Source organism: Pantherophis guttatus, chromosome 2 (genome assembly GCF_059756535.1).
Source record: "Pantherophis guttatus breed Tessera chromosome 2, ASM5975653v1, whole genome shotgun sequence".
NCBI classification, from domain to species: domain Eukaryota; kingdom Metazoa; phylum Chordata; class Lepidosauria; order Squamata; family Colubridae; genus Pantherophis; species Pantherophis guttatus.
The window spans coordinates 55,467,085-55,486,465 of record NC_142064.1 but is presented as its reverse complement, the minus strand read 5'-3'; the positions used below and the strand labels follow the sequence as shown (position 1 = coordinate 55,486,465).

At 34.4% G+C, this 19,381-nt stretch overlaps 1 long non-coding RNA gene across 1 annotated transcript in view; it reads left to right on the top strand.

Annotated features, from left to right (window-relative positions):
• The window catches only part of LOC117661941 (uncharacterized), a 45,009-nt gene extending 25,879 nt beyond the window's left edge, over window positions 1-19,130 (top strand). Inside the window, exons 3-4 of the long non-coding RNA XR_004590168.3 lie at window positions 2,659-2,741; window positions 16,524-19,130. This is a non-coding gene — a long non-coding RNA (uncharacterized LOC117661941). The remainder of the gene's footprint in view (window positions 1-2,658; window positions 2,742-16,523) is intronic.
• The last annotated feature ends 251 nt before the right edge of the window (window positions 19,131-19,381 follow it).

The following is a 19,381-nucleotide window of genomic DNA, read 5'->3' as shown; positions in this document are numbered from 1 at the left end:
TTATATACTTTTCTTAATCATATAGTGATAATTTATAATCAACTATAATTTTGAATACAATGTATGTCCTAAATGTGTGTATTTGATTCCTTTTCCAGTGATAGAAAAATAATTATGTAGATATTAGTCAGAATAACAGAATAACAGATTTGGGAGGGACTTAGTCCATGAAGAGAAGGACTGGTCAATTTCATAATATATTTGAAGATAATTTATAGCTGATTAGAAAAATAGAAACAGAAAGAAGAATAAAAATATCTTCAAAATGGAATGAAATTAATCAGCTATTGGATCAAAATTAGTTCTTCTAATTTTTATTAAGACTCTTCTTTTGGTATTTAGAATTTGGGGTATGTGTGGATGGAATCAAGATATTTGATATTCAAGTTGAAGAAATGTTAAGATCAAAATTAAACAAGAAAAATATAGCCTCCCCCTCAAGTGCTACTAGAATGTGATAGATGATTTCTTACACTGTGCTGAATTTGCATGAAATATTTGTTTACTGAGCTGAATTTACTAAGTGATGCATAGCTTTTAGCATATTCTGCAGTTGCTCACAGGAATCATATCAAAGACCACTCTGAAACTGATAAAGGATAGAAAATAATCTCCTTTTGGCAGAAACAGAATACCTAGGTATGCTAAAACAAAAATTATGTTCTGTAATAGAAAGTTGATGAGCTAACACATAACAAAACAATGACATATATAATAAAAGCATTTTTATCACTTGTTTCTCACTCAGAATATTTTCTATATCAAGCAAATTCACCTATGCATTTTAAGAGAAAACAAGCATGTAATTTTTTAAAAAAATCAGCCAGTGGAGTCGATACCTAGAAAATTCAGATTTATCTCCATTTTATGTCAATTTTATTAATAAAGAAAACAATGAAGGTGAATATAATAATCAGCAGTAACCATATAAAATTCAAAAGGAATAAAATCAACACAAAATCCTCTTTCAGATATTCAAGTGTAAGATTAGATTGCCAAAAAAAAAAAAAAAAGGTTAAAAAATAATGCTTAAAATGGGCTCTGGTGCTGAGCCAGAATGGACTCGGTGACCTACATGGGCCTTTCAAGCATTAACAATTGCCTGCCTGCCTGTGTCAATATTAACTCATGGATTTGTTTGTTTGTTTTCTTTTTGGCAAGATTTGAGAAATGATTTGCCATTGCCTGCTTCCTAAGGCTAAGAGAGAGTGTCTGGACTTGGGCTTCAAGCAGGACTAGAACTCATGATCTCCTGGTTTCTAGCCTAGTGCCTTAAGCACCAAATCAAGATGGCTCTTCTCCTGAAAGATAGCTGGTACCTAATATAGAACCCATGGAGTTCCCTACACTCCATGGGTTCTATATTGTGTGCTAAAGTACTCAGTGTGGAGCTGAATACTTTAGCCTTCCAAGCAGCTTCATCTATTCCTCTATTATTAGATTGGGTGGGGGGTGGGGATGAGGAGTACAAGTGACTTGTTATAGCAACTGTCTTCCATTCCTGTCGAATACTGTAGACAGTTGGGCTGAAGTAGAGTTGTTATGTTTCCCTGAAGGCCCAAAGTGAATGTGAGAAAAAAGTATGAATGTATATCAGGTAAGTATAACTGGGTGAGACGAATAAGTAAGTGATTAAGTTTATTGTTGTAACCACAAGTCATAACACAGGAATGCCATAAAATATAATAAAATAACAATATAACAGTTATGAAATAGAGTAATAGAAGTATTAAATATAAAAAGCTTACAACAAAAGAAAGCCAAAGCTACAACTAAAAAGTCAAGTATTTTTTCCCCTAACTTTAAATGACAGCAGAACAAAAGTAGCAACTTGGTTGCTGATAATTAAAAACACATCTGCAAGGCTATAATTCAATTTTTCAAGGTCGGAACCTTTGAGTTTATCTGCCATTAATAATTTGGTGCTGATCTCATTGTAAATGAGGCAGACATAATAAATAACATCCTCCATTTGACCAATGCTACAAGGACAGAGGCTTTGTTCAACAGGGAACTTATAAAATCTCCCTACAAGTTATGCAGATGGTATCATCTACAAGTGAAGGGAGGTCAAAGCCTTCTCAGTGAACCATTGATTTATGTTAACCAGGAACTGGGTGGGATAAATAGATGCCTTGGCCAGGGAAGGAGAATAAGAGCTGGGAGAGATGGGGAGGGGGGAATGCGGGTGGCAGGCTGGAATATCAGGACCATGCCAGGTAAAGGGACATCTTGAGGCCAGGCCGCTATTGGATAAATTGGGTTCATTGTTTAACAGTGATATATTGTCCAATCTGCAGGAGTTCCCTACAGGGCTAAGTTATGAGATTCTTGGTGGCTTTAGGCTTTGGTTGTTGCTGTTGTTTGCTAGGTTGACTTGTAATAAATATATCCTTATCTATGATATGTATGAAGCAGTCAACCTTGCTTGCACTACCAAAACCTAGGAGGGCCAGGAGAGAGAGAGGTTCTCTTCTTGATTGTTCCCTCTTGAGTTTTGGGTCTTCTGGGAAATGAAGAACAGGAAAAGATGCCTAGAGCACTCTTGGAGAAAGAGTTACTAAAGAGTAAATTGAATTCAATGTGAGTAAGAATCTGTTTTAGAAATTACATCAGGGCAATAAGGGTGGAAACCTTACTTGATTTTCTGTTTTACAGAATCTGCTGGTGGCTGCATGGCAACCCTACTTATGTGACCTGAACCCTGCTGGGGAGTGATCAGCCCCAGGACCATTTCCAGTGTAAGGAACATTCTTAGTATCTGGTAGATAATATCACTTGGATTTGCTCAGAGTTGGACTCTCCAGCTGTGCACAGGACAGGACCCTGACTTTTGGGACGAGCTTGATCCTGTGACTTTTAAGGAAGTAGAGAGGGTTCTCCAGTCTGTTAGCTCAGTGACTTGTTTGTGAGACACAGCACCAAAGGAGACTCCTCAAAAAGATATAACTGGACTCAATGGTCCTGGACAATTCACATTCACTCTCCAACCTTTCTAAGGTTGTGGGTGGTGGTCATCTCAAGCCTAAATAACACTTTACTACAGAGCCTTCTAAGCCCTCCTAACAAATATAAGGCCGGGTCTTGGTTTGATGTAAATTATAAACCAAGGTATGCATGTGGGTGTTGTGTGTTAGAGGATCCAATGCTGTGGTCTCATATAATCAGCCAGCCTTGTCCTTTCTCAATACTCCATTCCATTCTTTACCTCTTTCTTATTTTTGCAGGGAGAGAGAGGGAGGGAGGGAGGGAGGAAGAGCCATTTACAATCCTTGAGGTTTCTAAGTCCTGTTTTGTTGTCTCTGCACAATGCTGGTTTCTAATAAACAATGCAATTTGAAATGCATGGCTAATAATAATATGTGAATTAACGAAATACACAAACTCAATAATAACTCAATAGTAACTTGTTGGGATGCAATTATTATTGCATCCCAAAAGTACTAATTTGTACTACAATTTGTCCTGAATCTTCCACCATTGTGTTTCAGCAGATTGACACTTACTTTTCCCCCCAGAAAGTGTAGAGTTTAATATAACTTTACTATGTTCTCCTTTGCTAAATGTTGTTTTGGGCTGAAAAGCCCAAAATATTGAAAGCAGTCTTCATAGGGGAGTTGCTTTAACCCAGTGGTTCTCAACCTGTGGGTCGGGACCCCTTTGGGGGTCGAACGACCCTTTCACAGGGGTCGCCTAAGACCATCGGAAAACACATATTTTCAATGGTTTTAGGAATAATTTTATGGTTGGGGGTCACCACAACATGAGGAACTGTATTAAAGGGTCGCGGCATTAGGAAGGTTGAGAACCATTGCTTTAACCTTTCAATATCCTTTTTAAGATTCAGAGACAAGCATGCAAAATATGACTGCACTATAATTTTATAGAACACATATAAACATGAGTACATTGAATTCTTTTGCAATTTTTCCACTCACATTTACAGTTAATTTGTATGTATTTACAAAAGTACATACAATTAGAGACATTATGTACATCAATGTGCTGCTGTTTTGTCTACAAACACAGAACCCTTCTCCTAACACACACTAAAACCTTTGAAATATGTGCTATTTTTTTTCCTCTAAAAGTAAACCATACAAACATATCTGGCAAATAAGTATCAGCTCAGGATAATATTTTTAAGAAGCTCCTTGACTGTTGGCTGGGCCAACAGATCATTGTTATGAAAAGATAACATTTCACTGGCAGGAATTTTTGTGTGTAAATTACTCAAAGGAATTCTGCCATTGTTCAAGATTTATTATTAAGCAGATCTCTCTCACACTTTATCTGCAAGAGCACTTCAATGCCATATTCTGGTTTTCTTGGAATAATTTGACATATAGCTCTAGGTAACAAAATAATGGGGTGGGCCAACTTGTTATCTGTTCCTGCTGCTTCAGGATGACTTTTAGTTTTTCTTCCTACTTCTTCTCTACTAGTGGCATTTTATGAATAAATGAACACATTACATAGGACAATGTATTCTTCCCAATTGAAAGTCATCACTGACAGCGAAAGATGTCAAGAAAAAAATCGCTAACCAAAATCCATTAAAAAACACTAATTACAAAATAAAGTTTATCAAATATTAGGCTGATTATTTTTAAATAAAGGTTCATAAGGGTTCGTAATTGTGGCTTCATAATTAGTTCTGCACTATAGTATTTGAACTTTAAATTGTCATTTGTAACAATATTAAAAAGACAGCATTTTTGCATATTACACAATTCAATATTATAAAATTTGCTCATTATTCTATTAAGAATGAATTGTGTTTATTTTTGTAAAAAAATATTTGTGAAAGTTGCAATTGTTTTGGGCTTTGAAAACCATTTTTGTTAAGTAATAAATAATTGGAAGAGTGATTTGAGGTTTAAGGTAGAAACTGTTGTAGAATATCAATATATCTGATCATTATAGTGTGGACTGCCATTATGATATTAGGGCCCGCGGCAACTTTTACATTCTATTTTCCCAGTCCTAATCTGGTGACTTGCTCCCATACAACTCTGTGATTTTGGAGGGGGAAAAATCCATTAATAATTAAGTACATTTCATTTCCAAAAAGTATTTTGTAGACTGGGTAAATGTCTTCCCAATGTCACAATAAAAATAAATGACAAGAGAATTGAGCAGAAACAAATGTCTGTCTCTTCCATTATTAATATCCCTAATAATTATGAAGCAATTCCCCAAAAATTTAATGATTAAACGTAGTTACTTTTTCTCTCTGAGGACTGAGCTATAATGATTCAGCTGGTAGATTATAGCAAGAAGTCACTAAGTTCACTATATTATTATACACCATGTAAAGAAGACATTATTTCTTCAAAAGTATTCCAAAGAAAGTACAACTTTTAAAAGGGACATTAATAATGCAAAAAGTAGAGAATTTAGCTCCATTAGTGATCTCTCTCTGTGTGTATATGATTATATTTTAATGTGAAATGTGCAATATTCTAATGGCGTCTTTGAGCATGCATTAGGTATACTTCAGGCATGTCTTGTTTACCTTTCTATGCATAATTGTCTGCATTTTAAATCCTTTGTTGAAACTATGTTCATATTTTTTACTTTACTTGCATTAAAAGATTGATTCCTGGTATTCTACTCATAAGACAAGGGTGGCATTTAACCAGAAACCCTTCATAACTCTTATATAGAAATAGCAGGATACCGAATAGAAGTAACTTTACTAGATTCATTTGAAAGATGCGTGCAGGTAAAGTTATTATAATGTCCTGAATAGCTGACAAGAGAAAACAATATCGCTGACCTAATATGCCATTATAATATTGTACATTTTGTAGACATTTGTTTGTGGTAGAATTACATTGTTATTTAAAATAAAAATTGTGTTTTGTCTACAAGAGAAGCTTCTTTAGCTCAGCTGGATTTAAATTTCATAACCTTAAGTGTCATGTTTACTTAGCAGTTGAATTGCAAGAAATATAAGAGTTTGCAATGACTGAGCTATCAACATAAATATACTCCTAGACCAGCATTTTTCACCATATTGATGATTTATACAAATCTTTTAGCCGGTCTGCCAAAATAATAAAATATCATTGTTTCAAACTTGGAGCCCAGTGAGAAATATATATTTTTGTTTACCAATTGCAGAACAAAACACTGTGTATACTTGTCATTGTTGTTTATATGCTTACTAGATCATCTGAAATGCAGAATGTTGGACTATTTGCATCTTTGATCTAAAGTAATATTATAAGTATATTTAATAAAATAGAACATCTTTACCTCTGTTTAAAAAAAAGGACATATGCAAGATTGTTGACATAACTAATGTCACATGTGATGTTACAGTAATTTTCTCCCTATGGATTTTTATTTGAATGTAAGGATTAAGAACTTGTAATGATGCATTAGACCAAAAGAAGTTTAACATTCTTGATTGAAAGTTAGCAAAAAATCAATTTGCCATTGTTAACTAAATTTTAGAAAAAAATAATTCTAAGAGTACTATCTAGGCAGCAAAAAAAAAAAAAAAAAAAAGGTTTTCTTTCTTACTATTACTCATGCCCAGGGGTGAAATCTACTTACCTTCCTTACCGGTTCGGAATTGCACGCCCTGTGTGCAGACCCTCTGTGCATGCGCAAAACCTGCGCATACGCAGAGGGTAAAAAGCATGTAAGTAACAGCACCCGGGTGGGTGGGCAGAGCCTTGTACCGAACCACCTGCCACAATCGCTACCGGATCACCTGATCCGGTCCAAATCGGGAGCTTTCACCCCTGCTCATGCCCTAGTCAGCTCCAGATTGGACTACAGCAATGCAGTCTATATGGGGCTACTCTTGAAGAGTATCCAGAAGCTTTAACTTCTACAAAATGCAGTGGTGCACTTTAGAACAAGCCCGTTACATCTTTGCTCTGTATATTGGTTACTGGTTTGCTTCTGTATCCAATTCAAGGTGCTCTTTTCAACCTTTAAAAGCCTTCATGGCATGGGACCAGGCTATTTGAGGGATTACTGGTTATATTAGCCTGTCCTATTATGTCTGGCAGAGAAAGCATGCTGTAAGTACTATCAGTTAGAGGCCTATGCTACATTTGGTGGGTTCCAGGAGAAATGATTTCTCTGCTATGGCATCCACTTTAGGGAATATTTTCCTGTCTGGAATTAGATTAACTCCTTCCCTTTTGATCCCTCAAGACCTGAGGCTCCAAGGAAACCAGATATCTGCTTAGATAGCTCCTTCATTCCTCTCTTCTCTTCACCTAGGGTTTGAATATTTGTTTTGTATAATGACTATTTCTTTTATATAGATAAAAATATAGATTTTTATATTTTTGTATATGTTGCTTTTATATCTTTTGATCTAATTGAGGTGCACTGCCCACCAAGTTATGGTGGGATGGGCAGCTATTTGATAATAAATAAATAAATAAATAAATAAATAAATAAATAAATAAATAAATAAATAAATATTCTAAATGAAACTGAAACCTGCACATTCTCTTTCACATGTATTTATGGTAAAGGCATGAAATATGTGTTCCAAGTTGCAGCTGCTGTTATTTGGATTCACAACTCTTCCTATTTCCAACTTTCTTTTTATAGCCTCTTGTCATCCAACTTCTGTTCCTGTTTCAAGACAAATATGTGTGCCATCATATATGGTTGTTCAATAACAGATGTCAGGCCCAGACCTTTAAAAAAACAAAATTTCACAGTTAGCTGTCAACGAATGAGGGTTGTTGTTGTTTATCACAGAATCATAGCATTGGAAGAGGCCATTTATGTCATTAATGCAACCCCATGCTTATTGTTCAGTCCAAATTAAAGCCTTCCTGATGGATGAATAGACAATTGACCTCATCAGACAATTGACTTGACTATCACATTGTTCTTATTTCTAGGATGTTTTTTCTGACATTCAGTTGGAATCTGCCTATCTAATTTAAATCTATTGCTTTGCATTCCAGAACAGTCTTTATCTTTTTAATATAATGATCTTGTTAAACATTACAATTAAAAAGATAAATATTAAAAATAAATGTGCAAAAAAGAAAAAATAGAAAGAAAATTAGAACACAAAGAAGAAAAGTCCATTCATTTAGTGACCATTCCACATTGGCAAGGAATAAAGTGGCTTCAGTTTTCACACTTGAACCATTGCAGGATCCCCATGGTTGCATGTGTGTATATATAAATATGACAGTTTTGCTGTCCTGGGGTCATCTGACCACCTTTTGTAACCTTCCCAGCCAGCTTCTGACAAGCAAAGTCAATGAGGGAAGTCAGATTTGTGTAATGACTACAAATCTTTTCTTTTCTATCTTTATCAGGTATGGTTTGTTCCCTGATTGGTTCCTGCCCAACTAGATTGTAGTCTAGATGAAGTGTAACAGATTGGAACTGAGATATGATAACTACGAGAGGATTGGGAAGATGCTAAATTATTCCTTCCTAAGAATAAATACTAAGGGTACTTTTTTAAAAAAAACTAATGTGCCAAGTATACAGTTGGGGTGCTCCTAGACCCTTCCATTGCACCTAAGGCTTTCAATGAAAAATATTGAAAAATATATTTATTATTTGGCTTCTCTCCACTGTACACAGATATATTTTTGCTGCTGTGTTGTAAATACTAATGTCACATATCATTTATGTGAGTATTTTTGGTTTATTGTTTTGATGTAACTTTGTGGTGATCGTGATTTTTTCATAATTTTAAAATTAAGTTATTGCTGATACTGGTTTATTTTTTCTAGTGTTAACTACTGAGGACTGGCTTGTGGACTGGGAGTTGGCATGTAGGTATCTACATCTCCCACGTCTAATCTTTCTTTTCTCACTGTTTCTTTCCCTTTCTTCTTCTTCTTCCTTTCCATAATATAATCCATACAGGAGCAAAAGATAAGTTAGTTGTACAGCAATCTTATTGCTACTTCCAACTAGGAATATCCTATGTTTCTGAGAATATTTCTGAAGCAGACATTTCACCCACATCTAATGGGTGTTTTTGGTCTACCTAATTCAGAGATTATATCATTATATTTGGAGCAGTAATTTGATAGAACCAATCCTGTTTGTACTTATTTTAGGAAAGAATGACTTTGTCAGCACCAATTTTGTGTTAGATATTTCAGGAAGACCAATTCTATTATGAAGTTCTTGGTGCACTCTGAACTTGGCTGTTTGCTTGCAAATGTTTAATTATCCAGCTAAGTAACATCATCAGTGCTGGTGATGTTTAACCTCCAATCAATGACCTTCCTATGGCACATACAGCATTCAGTCCAATTGGTGATTTAACTCACTATTTCATTCTGATGTAATTATACAATTCTGGCTAAGCCCTTGTGAACATAAGTGTAGAGAATTGGCAGTAGAGCTCTGTTTATAGAATCATAAGTTCATCAAAGAAGTGGAGAAGATTAATTTTAAAAAGTTAGACTTTTCTGCCTAAGCAAAGTTTCTTGATAAGAAGCCAGTTGAATCTTGGAATAGTTTTAATAATTCACAGACTTTTGTCAATTTTCATGTTAGCAAGCCAAACTCTGTTTCATGCATTTCACCTAGAAACAATAGGTGAGTTGTTTCATGCCAGGCATTTTCTTTAGAAAATCAAATTATTGACATCTAGTTTATAATGTATTTAAGTTTGTGTTGTAAGAACAGTCTGAAATGTTTGGGCTGCTATTTACTATGACCGTTTTTTTTACAAATTATCAGCTGTTTTCCATTTTAAAATAATGTTGTAAACAGAATGAAAATAGATGTGAGCAATGATAGACTTCAAGCTATAGTAGAAAAAGTTACATCTGTCAGAGGAATTACTATTTGCCTGAGGATATATTTCATATCCATTGGAATTGGCATCTTCTAAGAATGAAATACCATTCAGTACAAACTGGTTTTGCTAGGAATCTTGTATTGGTGGATGAAAATGTCTCCAAACAGCTCAAAGTAACACTAATAAGGCATCCACATTCTAATGTTTGAAACTCCAGCAGGCCCGCTGTGCAAAATTTCTGTCATATGTCTCTTCCAAATTTAATCAGGCAACATTTGTATCAAAAGAATCTACTGCTCACAGTAAACATAGCTTAACCAAATAAGATATAAGGTTTATAAATATCACACCAAAGATCTGACAGAAGATATGACTGAAGTAAAAAATACACTGTTGTATTACATCTTTAACAAAAAAATGTCTTTATATTTCCACATATATAATACACATACTGCTTCTATCCTCCATATAAATAATTAACCCAGGAATTTCAACCATTCCACAAAACATGGATGGACATAAAATAACATAAATCTTTTATTATTAGTAGCAAAAACCAGACAATTTTAAATGTTAAGCTTCAATAAGACACTCGAAATATTTCCAAAAGTTGATAGGAAGTACATTTTGTTTAATAGATCATTTGGCAGAAAATGAAAAGTCCTAAGCTAAAAATAAAATAAATAGAATAATCAAAAATTAAATTACATTTAAAAATAAAATAAAATAGTAAAGTAAAATAAATAAAATAAATAAAATAAAAATAATACAATACAATACAATACAATACAATACAATACAATACTAAAATAGAAACGTGGGATGAGAGAGGGGCAAAAACACAAGTGGACATGAGAAGCTTCTCTGAATACAAGAGAAGCTTTTCAAACACTGATAGAAATAACCTTCTGTTTTTAGATGTATGGCCTTTGTCTCATTAGGTGTACCTTTAACTGTAATAAACATCCACTTAAATGAATATCATTTCCGTACAATTATGGCAGAATCATACATAATACACTAAGTTCCCCTGGCAGCATATGTGTTAGTCATGCATATTTCATGAGCCATATTATTCCCAGAGTCAGCTTTAAATAGGCCTCAGTCCAATGGCTTTGGTATGTAGGAAATAAAGGTCTTGTCTATAAAAAGATCCCATGGCAATTGTAGTCATTCTGCACTTTATCAAGGAGTTTAACACAATGACCTGCTTGTGATATTAGCCCAGCAGCAGTATTAATTTTCCTCTTAATATATATGTAATTGTTCCTGTTATTTATGGATGGGGAAGGAAAGGAAAGGAAAGGAAAGGAAAGGAAAGGAAGGAAAAGAGAAAGAAAGAAAGAAAGAAAGAAAGAAAGAAAGAAAGAAAGAAAGAAAGAAAGAAAGAAAGAAAGAAAGAAAACTATTTTGTGTGGATGCAATTTTTTATTTTTTATTTTATTCAAAAGATTAAAAAAAGAATAAAAATATATTAATTGATAATGAACAATATAAGGGCAAATCAAATACTTTCAGTTTACATAATAAGGGGGCACAAATCTACACATGCTCCCATATCAAGTATTTTGAAGTGCAGACTACAAAAAATATATATCATGGCCCACGGAGCATGAATTAAGCAAACCAACATCTGTTATTACAATCTGATTGCTTTTCCTGCTGTGTGTGCATTGGGAGGAAGTAAAGTCATGCATTGGTATTAAGAATAAAGGAAGATTGCAACCACAGAAAAATGCAAAACAGTTCCATAGTCTCGATAAAAGCAATGTGAATATCTGGCTAAAGAAATTAAGTGCAACATAACAATACTTTAAATAGGACGAGGTTTTGTTAGCAGAAAACACTTCTGATTGGGAAAACCATATTGTGGTTATCACGCATGAGGCCCATCTGTTCTACTGTGTGTGTATCCATGCAATAGGTATTGTGGTCAGCAAATTCTTTGTGTCTGATATCGAACAAAAGTGGGGCCATCATCATTCCTGAAATACTTTGCATAAGAAATGATGTTTAAAAATGACAAAGTTCCTTATAAAGTGAAAGGAGAAGAAGTCAAATAGCACCAAGGAATACTGCTCAGTGGAGTTCTAAGGAAGTATCCCAAAGGACATAAAATATGGGATCATACCATATATGTTTCATTTGGCATCTAGATAAAGAATTCAAAGCAAACTTGCAGTTATTTCATCTTAGGACAGATACCAGCTTTTAAAAAGTAGAATGTTGCTTGCTGCAAAGGAGAAACAAAGTTAAATCCTCATTTTGAACAATACACACAAACAGAGAGAAACAGAGACCGACACACTATATTTCTGATAATTATTCAATAACCATTTCCAATATCAAATTGTTTTCATTTTTAAACTTCAACATTAAATGCAAATGCCCAATTCTTTTGCTATATTTTGCTATAATATATTTGTCTATATATGCACGCACGCGCACACACACACACACACACACACACATACTCTATTGATTTTAATACTGTATGTGCTCTTAACAATATAGTGTTAGGATCAAGGCAGTCCTTCCTTACCCTGATCAATGGCATTATTGTAATCACCAGCAACGTGGCTGACATGTTCTATTGGATCTGCAATTTATTTTCCAAACTAGTAATCCCAGAAAAAGTAGAATTAGAGTCTGAAGGGGGGGGGGGAAGCTTTTTAATGTGGATATTGCTCTGAGATTCTGATAGCATGTTTGATGCCATCTGGATGTGGGCTTTTTTTTAAAAAAAAAGAACAGATTTTTATTCAAGCCATTTCCCTTGAAGAAAGCTTGTGTTCTTCCTGATGTACTAAATTAATATTTATGTTGCTAAAATATCAGAGCAGCTATGGAGAAAAAATATATTAATATAAAAAGGTTATAATTATCTTTTTAAAAATGTGGCAGCAATTGAAATGTAAATCCTAGTGCATTGGGAGACATACTTATTTGGACTGTGCCTGAGGCCCCCTGCCTGGCTGCCACAGCTGCAATTGATCATTTCAAATCAAAGGAAACTGGAGATGCCTCTGGTGGCTGAACTAGGAGGACAGGAAGGGGGAAAGCCGAGAAGGATGTGCTGTTTGGCTGAACCCTTATCAAAAAACGAGCTGGAATGTGTTTCAAATCTCCCCTCTGTTGAATTTGCAGCCCTTCAAAGCATTGCCACAGTAAATAAAGTTTTCAAAACACATAGATGCTAAAAGGCACACTGGAAATTCCCAAAGCATTTTCTCTCTCCTGCCCTATCCCCCTTTCCCTAGCATGATTAGTGCTTATCATGAAACATGAATAAAGGGATTTAAGGACAGGGATACTCCATGCACCCTCAGATCTGGGTTTTGTGGAGTCTTTTTTTAAATAAGGAAAGAATCCACCCCCGGTATATACAGACATGGGCTGCTATGGGAGAAGAAAGAAGATAAGAGAACAAGCGAGTAATCTAATCTAATTGATTGTAGAATCGATTGCCAGAGTGAAATAAGTGAAGCTTTTAAAATCAACACTCTTTAAGTTTAAAAACATTAAATATGGAAATACTGGTACTGAAGGCTCAAGATCTATTAAATTCCATTTGGCATTGATGAAAAAAATAATAATCACAGATGCTCACCCAAAAACTAATCCATTAATCTGGCTCTTTCTCTTATAAACACTGTGTTTTTAAAAGCTTACCCACCCCATCCCTCTTGTTTCTAAATTAATTTAGTCATCCATTTCAGTTTCATGTATTTATCATGTAAATGTAACTTATTTGCAACAGAAAAGCTCAGGACTCAGTGAAATAAATAGTTATTTCATTAAAATGAATATAAAAACCCCTGTGATTAGGGTAATTAATTTGCGCACTAAAAGCAATCTTCCCAGTTTAGATCATTAATATTGATGGTGTTCAATTTTTGTTCTCCGTAACATTCCTTGAAATGCACTCAAAAAACCCCAAAAAGGCTCTGAATGGAAGTGTCAGGAAACACCTGGCTATTTCTTTTTTTAGCTGGGCAGAATTCCTAACAGGAGTCTGTGATATAGAGAGCCCCATCTTAATCTCGGTTACTTGGACAGAGCTGGATTGGATGGCTTCACAAGCGCGACTGATTTATCTGTACTGCTTTCTTTGACTGGGTTTCATTTTTGTTATTTTTTAAAAAAAATTCAATTGGAAAATAACATTACTGGAGATTATGCTGCAGTACCCCATTCTGGCCTATGCATCAGTGCCAGATAACACACAGTCCCTGCCAATATACCTTTTCTTATTAGGTTTTCATCTGCATAATATGCAAATAGCATCCTATACTTCCCCAGACACTTTTCTTAACACTACTTTTATTCCACACATGTAATTTGTTCCCTCTCTGTAGAACAGATGTATTCCACGAAAGATCTTGCAGCAATGGTGTCAATTTACCTCAGCTCACTCTCCGTTTATGATGGGAAAAAAAACCACCATGAAAAATAACAAGAGGGCATCTTCTTGTTCTCAGACTCAGAAGACATGTCTTCTCTTCACTTCCCAATGACCTTCACCTGACATGACCCACACTTGACCCATCACAAGACCCTCACATGACCTGACCATCACCTGATATAACCTCCCCATCACAAGACCTACCAACTACATGTAGTCCTCATAAGCAGAAGAACACTAACACTGACATCCCCTAAACTCCACTGAATATGTTACCTAGCCTAAGTAATGAACTGTTTGAAAACCAACTCACAAGTTTGGAGAATGAACCTCCACCCTCATCCTGCACCCAAGGTACAGATATTCACCACTATCGCAAACATGTCTTCTTTGTTGCTCTGTCTTCCTATGAAATAGCATTCCCTCTGAGATTCACATGACCCCAATCCTGCCTAACTTTCTGAAGATTTTATTACACTATTCTTAATTTTTTTAAACTTGTTTCTGATTGATTTTGGTGCTTGGAAGTTGCCTCCTGTACAAAATGTTTGATTATATTATAATTTTTTTTATTACTATCTGTTGTTTTTCATTAGAAGACAAATCAATGTAATGAAAAAAGAATTAAAATCTGAGGGCGGGCACCCTCCCTGAGATGAGTGAAAGGACGATCTCTTACACTGGGTTGGAATCCCATGCTACACATTACTGTTATGAGTTACTGTATCTTTAAAATATTAGTGATGTCCTTCCAAGTGGAGAAGATGGAAGTACAGGTAGTCCTCAACTTACAGCAGTTCATTTAGTGACTGTTTGAAGTTACAACAACAAAAACTGACTTATGACTGTTTTTCACACTTACAATGATTGCAACATCCCCATGGTCACAAGATGAAAATTCAGGCATTTGTCAACTTACTCATATTTATGTCCATTGCAGTGTCCCAGGATCATCTGATCACCTTTTGCAATCTTCTGACAAGTAAAGTCAATGGGGGGAGCCAGATTCACTTAACAACCTTGTTACTAACTTAACAACTGAAGTGATTCAAAAAGTCATAACAATGGGGCAAAACTCATTTAACAAATGTCTCATTTAGCAACAGAAATTTTGGGCTCAATTGTCATAAGTCAAGGAATACCGATAAAATGATGGCTTATTTGTGGTATATAGTACTGCAGAGAAGGATTTCACTTCGAATAGAAACTGGAATGCTTCTACTTATCTCTCACCATACATTGATAGGAATCCCTATAACCAGAAGCAGAAGCCAACATGGCTCAGAGCCAAGACATGACTCAAAGCTGAGACCTGAGTCATATTGCCAACTCAAATAATTTGACACCCAGGTTATGACCACTTCAACATAACTAAACTGGATGTTGATTTATCACAATCGTTTAATTTACAGTCTAGTAAATGGATTTTCATAAATGTCCGTGTCCATCATGGCAATCTTCGTATGACAGTAGGATTGATATTCTCTTTAAAATGTGCTATCCAGAGAACCCTCCTTATGATAATACCAAATGTAAAAGGTTACTGCTAAAGTTTACTAAATAATGAAAGTTATGTCAAAGAGTGCAACAATATTTTTCTAGCAAAATTTTTAGATAAGATTAAAATTAAACAATATTTCTGGGTGGATGATGTATTAGTTATTGATGATCAAGTTGTTTTCTTCTGCCAATCCAAAAATTATATTCTCTATATGTGTTCAATAAGTCTCAGAAATCTCTGTCAGCTTGCAAGTTAAAACTTAAAATGTTTAAAAGGTACTAGATTGGAAAAGTCTGCTTCAGAAAATGACTGGTTGCTTTTGTAAGCTTGGTTAAGAAAAACATAAAGAAACTAAATCCAGAGTTTATGATGGCTGGTAAATACAGTGACTTAAAGAAATAGAATTTTATACACTTGAGGAAACATCCTCCTCCCAGGAATGCTGATTTATAGACAGTATCATGGATCCATTTTGCTCAGCATTTGACAGTGATAATCAAGACTGACAAATTGATTGTGATTTTCAGTAATTGGGACACTGAATGATCTGCGCCTTGATATCTTAGGTGTATCTTGGATAAGAAAAAAATGTAATTCATTGGTGGTGAGTAACAGATTATTTTGACCAACGATAAGTGGAAATGCTTACATAAACTGAATACATTGTTTTGATACAATAGAATGTTGAATGAAAGAGTTCAATCATTTACAGAATATTTTGGGATATTTTTATCTATTAGTGTACTGATTTAATTTATAAACTAGTTAAGATAACTGATGTGTGTGTGTGTTATGACCTCCATCTATATCTTCTGTTCCTAATTAATTAAACTTTGATTTTCATTCCCTAGTTATCTAAATTTTCGCTGGTTTCTTCAATATTGATGAGGATGAGGAGGAAGATGGTGAGGATAAGAATAAATTTGAATTATATTTATATCTGGTTATATCATAAACTCATTTAGTAATGTACCATTTGGATATTTTAGAGCAAAACAAAAAACCCATGTGTACCATGTGGGTCAGATGCTTACTTTTAAATCCCTCATTTAGAAAAATATCCCTGCATTAAAATATTTGTAATCTGTGAGCAAAATTGGAAACAAAATTGAATTTCCTATATCAATGATGAAATTGAAGTAAAAAAAATCTGAAATTCTATAACTCTGCAGACAGCCTTAAAAATCAACCTTCCTTCCTTCCTTCCTTCCTTCCTTCCTTCCTTCCTTCCTTCCTTCCTTCCTTCCTCCCTTCCTTCCTTCCTTCCATCCATCCTTCCATCCATCCATCCATCCATCCATCCATCCATCCATGTCATTCAACTTTAACTTAATTTATTCTTTTAGTAAAAGCTATGAGCGACCACATTCAGGCAGTAAAACTAAAATTTCCCATAAACATTATTTATATCTATGGCAGATAGAGGTAGGAAAACAATGATGTAAAGGCTATACAATTTATTATCACTCCCTAAAGGATACTTTGCAACAGAATTTGCCCATAAATGGAACATGTGTTCCAGGTAACAGTACATCTGCTGTTTTATAACATGATGCTATAAAAAAACCTGAACAAAACTAAATAACTGAATTCAATTTTGTTGTCTTCTACTTTATTCAGAACACATGCTCTATTCGTATCCGTCAAAATAACCTGGAGCAAAGCAAAAAAAACATGATGTCATTGTGAACTCACTTTCTATCTGTAAAACCATTACATGAAATTAGATCCATGTTGAGAGGGTAGGAGAGGAAGAATGAACAATTATAAAGGTGTTTTTCATCTTTTACGAGTAAGCAGAAAGGAAGAATGAGTAGAGCACTATATGCCAATACTTTGGAATACCTAACAATGTAATATAATTCAAGCCTCTTCAGACCTGATTTATTAATTTCAGGAGAAATTAAGTAAAAGGATACAGGATTGTAGCCTAGCCATAACAGCGCAGTCTCACAGCATTTTTACTCAAAAGTAGCAATGAATTCAATAGGCCTTCCTTCTTCCAGGAAAGGATATAAACTTGCACCCAGAAATATTTTTTCATGGTATTTTCTCTTTTTTCTAAAAAGTTCAATTATGGAGGACCCAAAAGAAATTCTATTTGTATGAGTTATATTTATCAATATTTACCACGTGAAAAATTAAATTGATGCATTTGTAGAATATTTATTTATTGAATTATGTAAAAGTAACTATTAAATTCATGCATGCATGTGGTATAAGAGATCTGCTCATATAATGAAGATGTTTATTTAGCCAGATTACTGGACAGTTAAACAAATTTAGTCATCTTTCTGAATATATTTAGTGATCTATCAGCTAATTAGAGAGAAATAATCCATCTTCGAATCTTGAATTATTAGGTGTAAGAAAGGTGTTAATTTAGCAAGTCAAGTCAAAGAAAAGAAGCATCTCAAGAGATTATTTTTTTTTGTTAGTTGGTGAGACTTTGCAGATCAAAAATCCTGCCATTTTCATTGTTTTCTAAAGAGAAACCAGGAAGCACCTGCAATTATTCTGATTCTTTCCATTATAGTATGTACTTTATTCTTTTCTCACATCTAGCTCAAATCTGAATTGGGCCTTACCATTTTTGTTTGCTGAATTTAAATTGCATCATGGTGGTGTTTTACCAGGTTCCTATTGTCTACTGTGCAGTAGTAGCTCTGAGTTCTTTGATACATAAGAACCTTTCAAGGGCATGAAAAAGATTGGACTCCAGACTTATTTATATGTGCAAGCATATAAACCATCTCCATAATGCAACCATTCTTTTTGGCAGGGATTTTATGCAAGGGATCTAAACTGGCAGATGGTGGGTCATGATTCCTAAAGAAATGGATCTAAAATGGCAAATTAAAGAGCTTAATGTAGGCATATGGTTCAGTTTTATTTCTGTTTTTTAAAATAGCAATTGAATTATTAATATGTTTAATTTACTCAACAATAAATGTTTTCAGAGTAGGGTGTAAGCACAAGAAAGTATATAGTAATATTTATGATGATGATGTACAACTAACTCATCATATAACAATAATGCTTGAGACAGATTATGTCTGAACTATCTGACAATAAGCATTCATTCAGTTTAGAAGTAGCATCAGCATAACAAAGCTTCAATCTTTGGATCACAGCATTTGTTTGACAGTTGAATCAGATATAATTTCTGTTGGGTGCCTTGGCTAATCATTATTTAATCTCTATTTTATTTAATTTTGTTTACAATTGTAAAATATCAGAAGTCTGTATTTTAATTTTTTGTACTTGAAAAATAATGTTCCATTTATGAATTTTACAGGAAATGTAAATATTAAAAAGTCAGGAATCTTATTATCCACAGTATCTTATACTGTTGAGAAAGTGCCAATCCATAAAAAGTGTTATGTGTTCTATATTTCCAATGTTCTGTAGAGATTCTCAGTAATCCAGATAATGGTTATCCCAAAGCTGCAAAAGAGGCAACTGGACTTTCTTGTTTTTTCTTTTAAAGACGTTTTGCTTCTCATCCAAGAAGCTTCTTCAGCTCTGACAGGATAGTGGAGAATGGAAGGATTTATATTCCTTGCAGATAGCTGGTCATTTCCATCCTTTAGAGGGTCATTGAAGTATTGTATTTTTTGGTCTATAAGATGCACTCCCCTCCAAAAAAAAAATAGTGGGTGGAAATGTCTGTGCATCTTATAGAGTGAATGTTGCTGAAACCCCACCC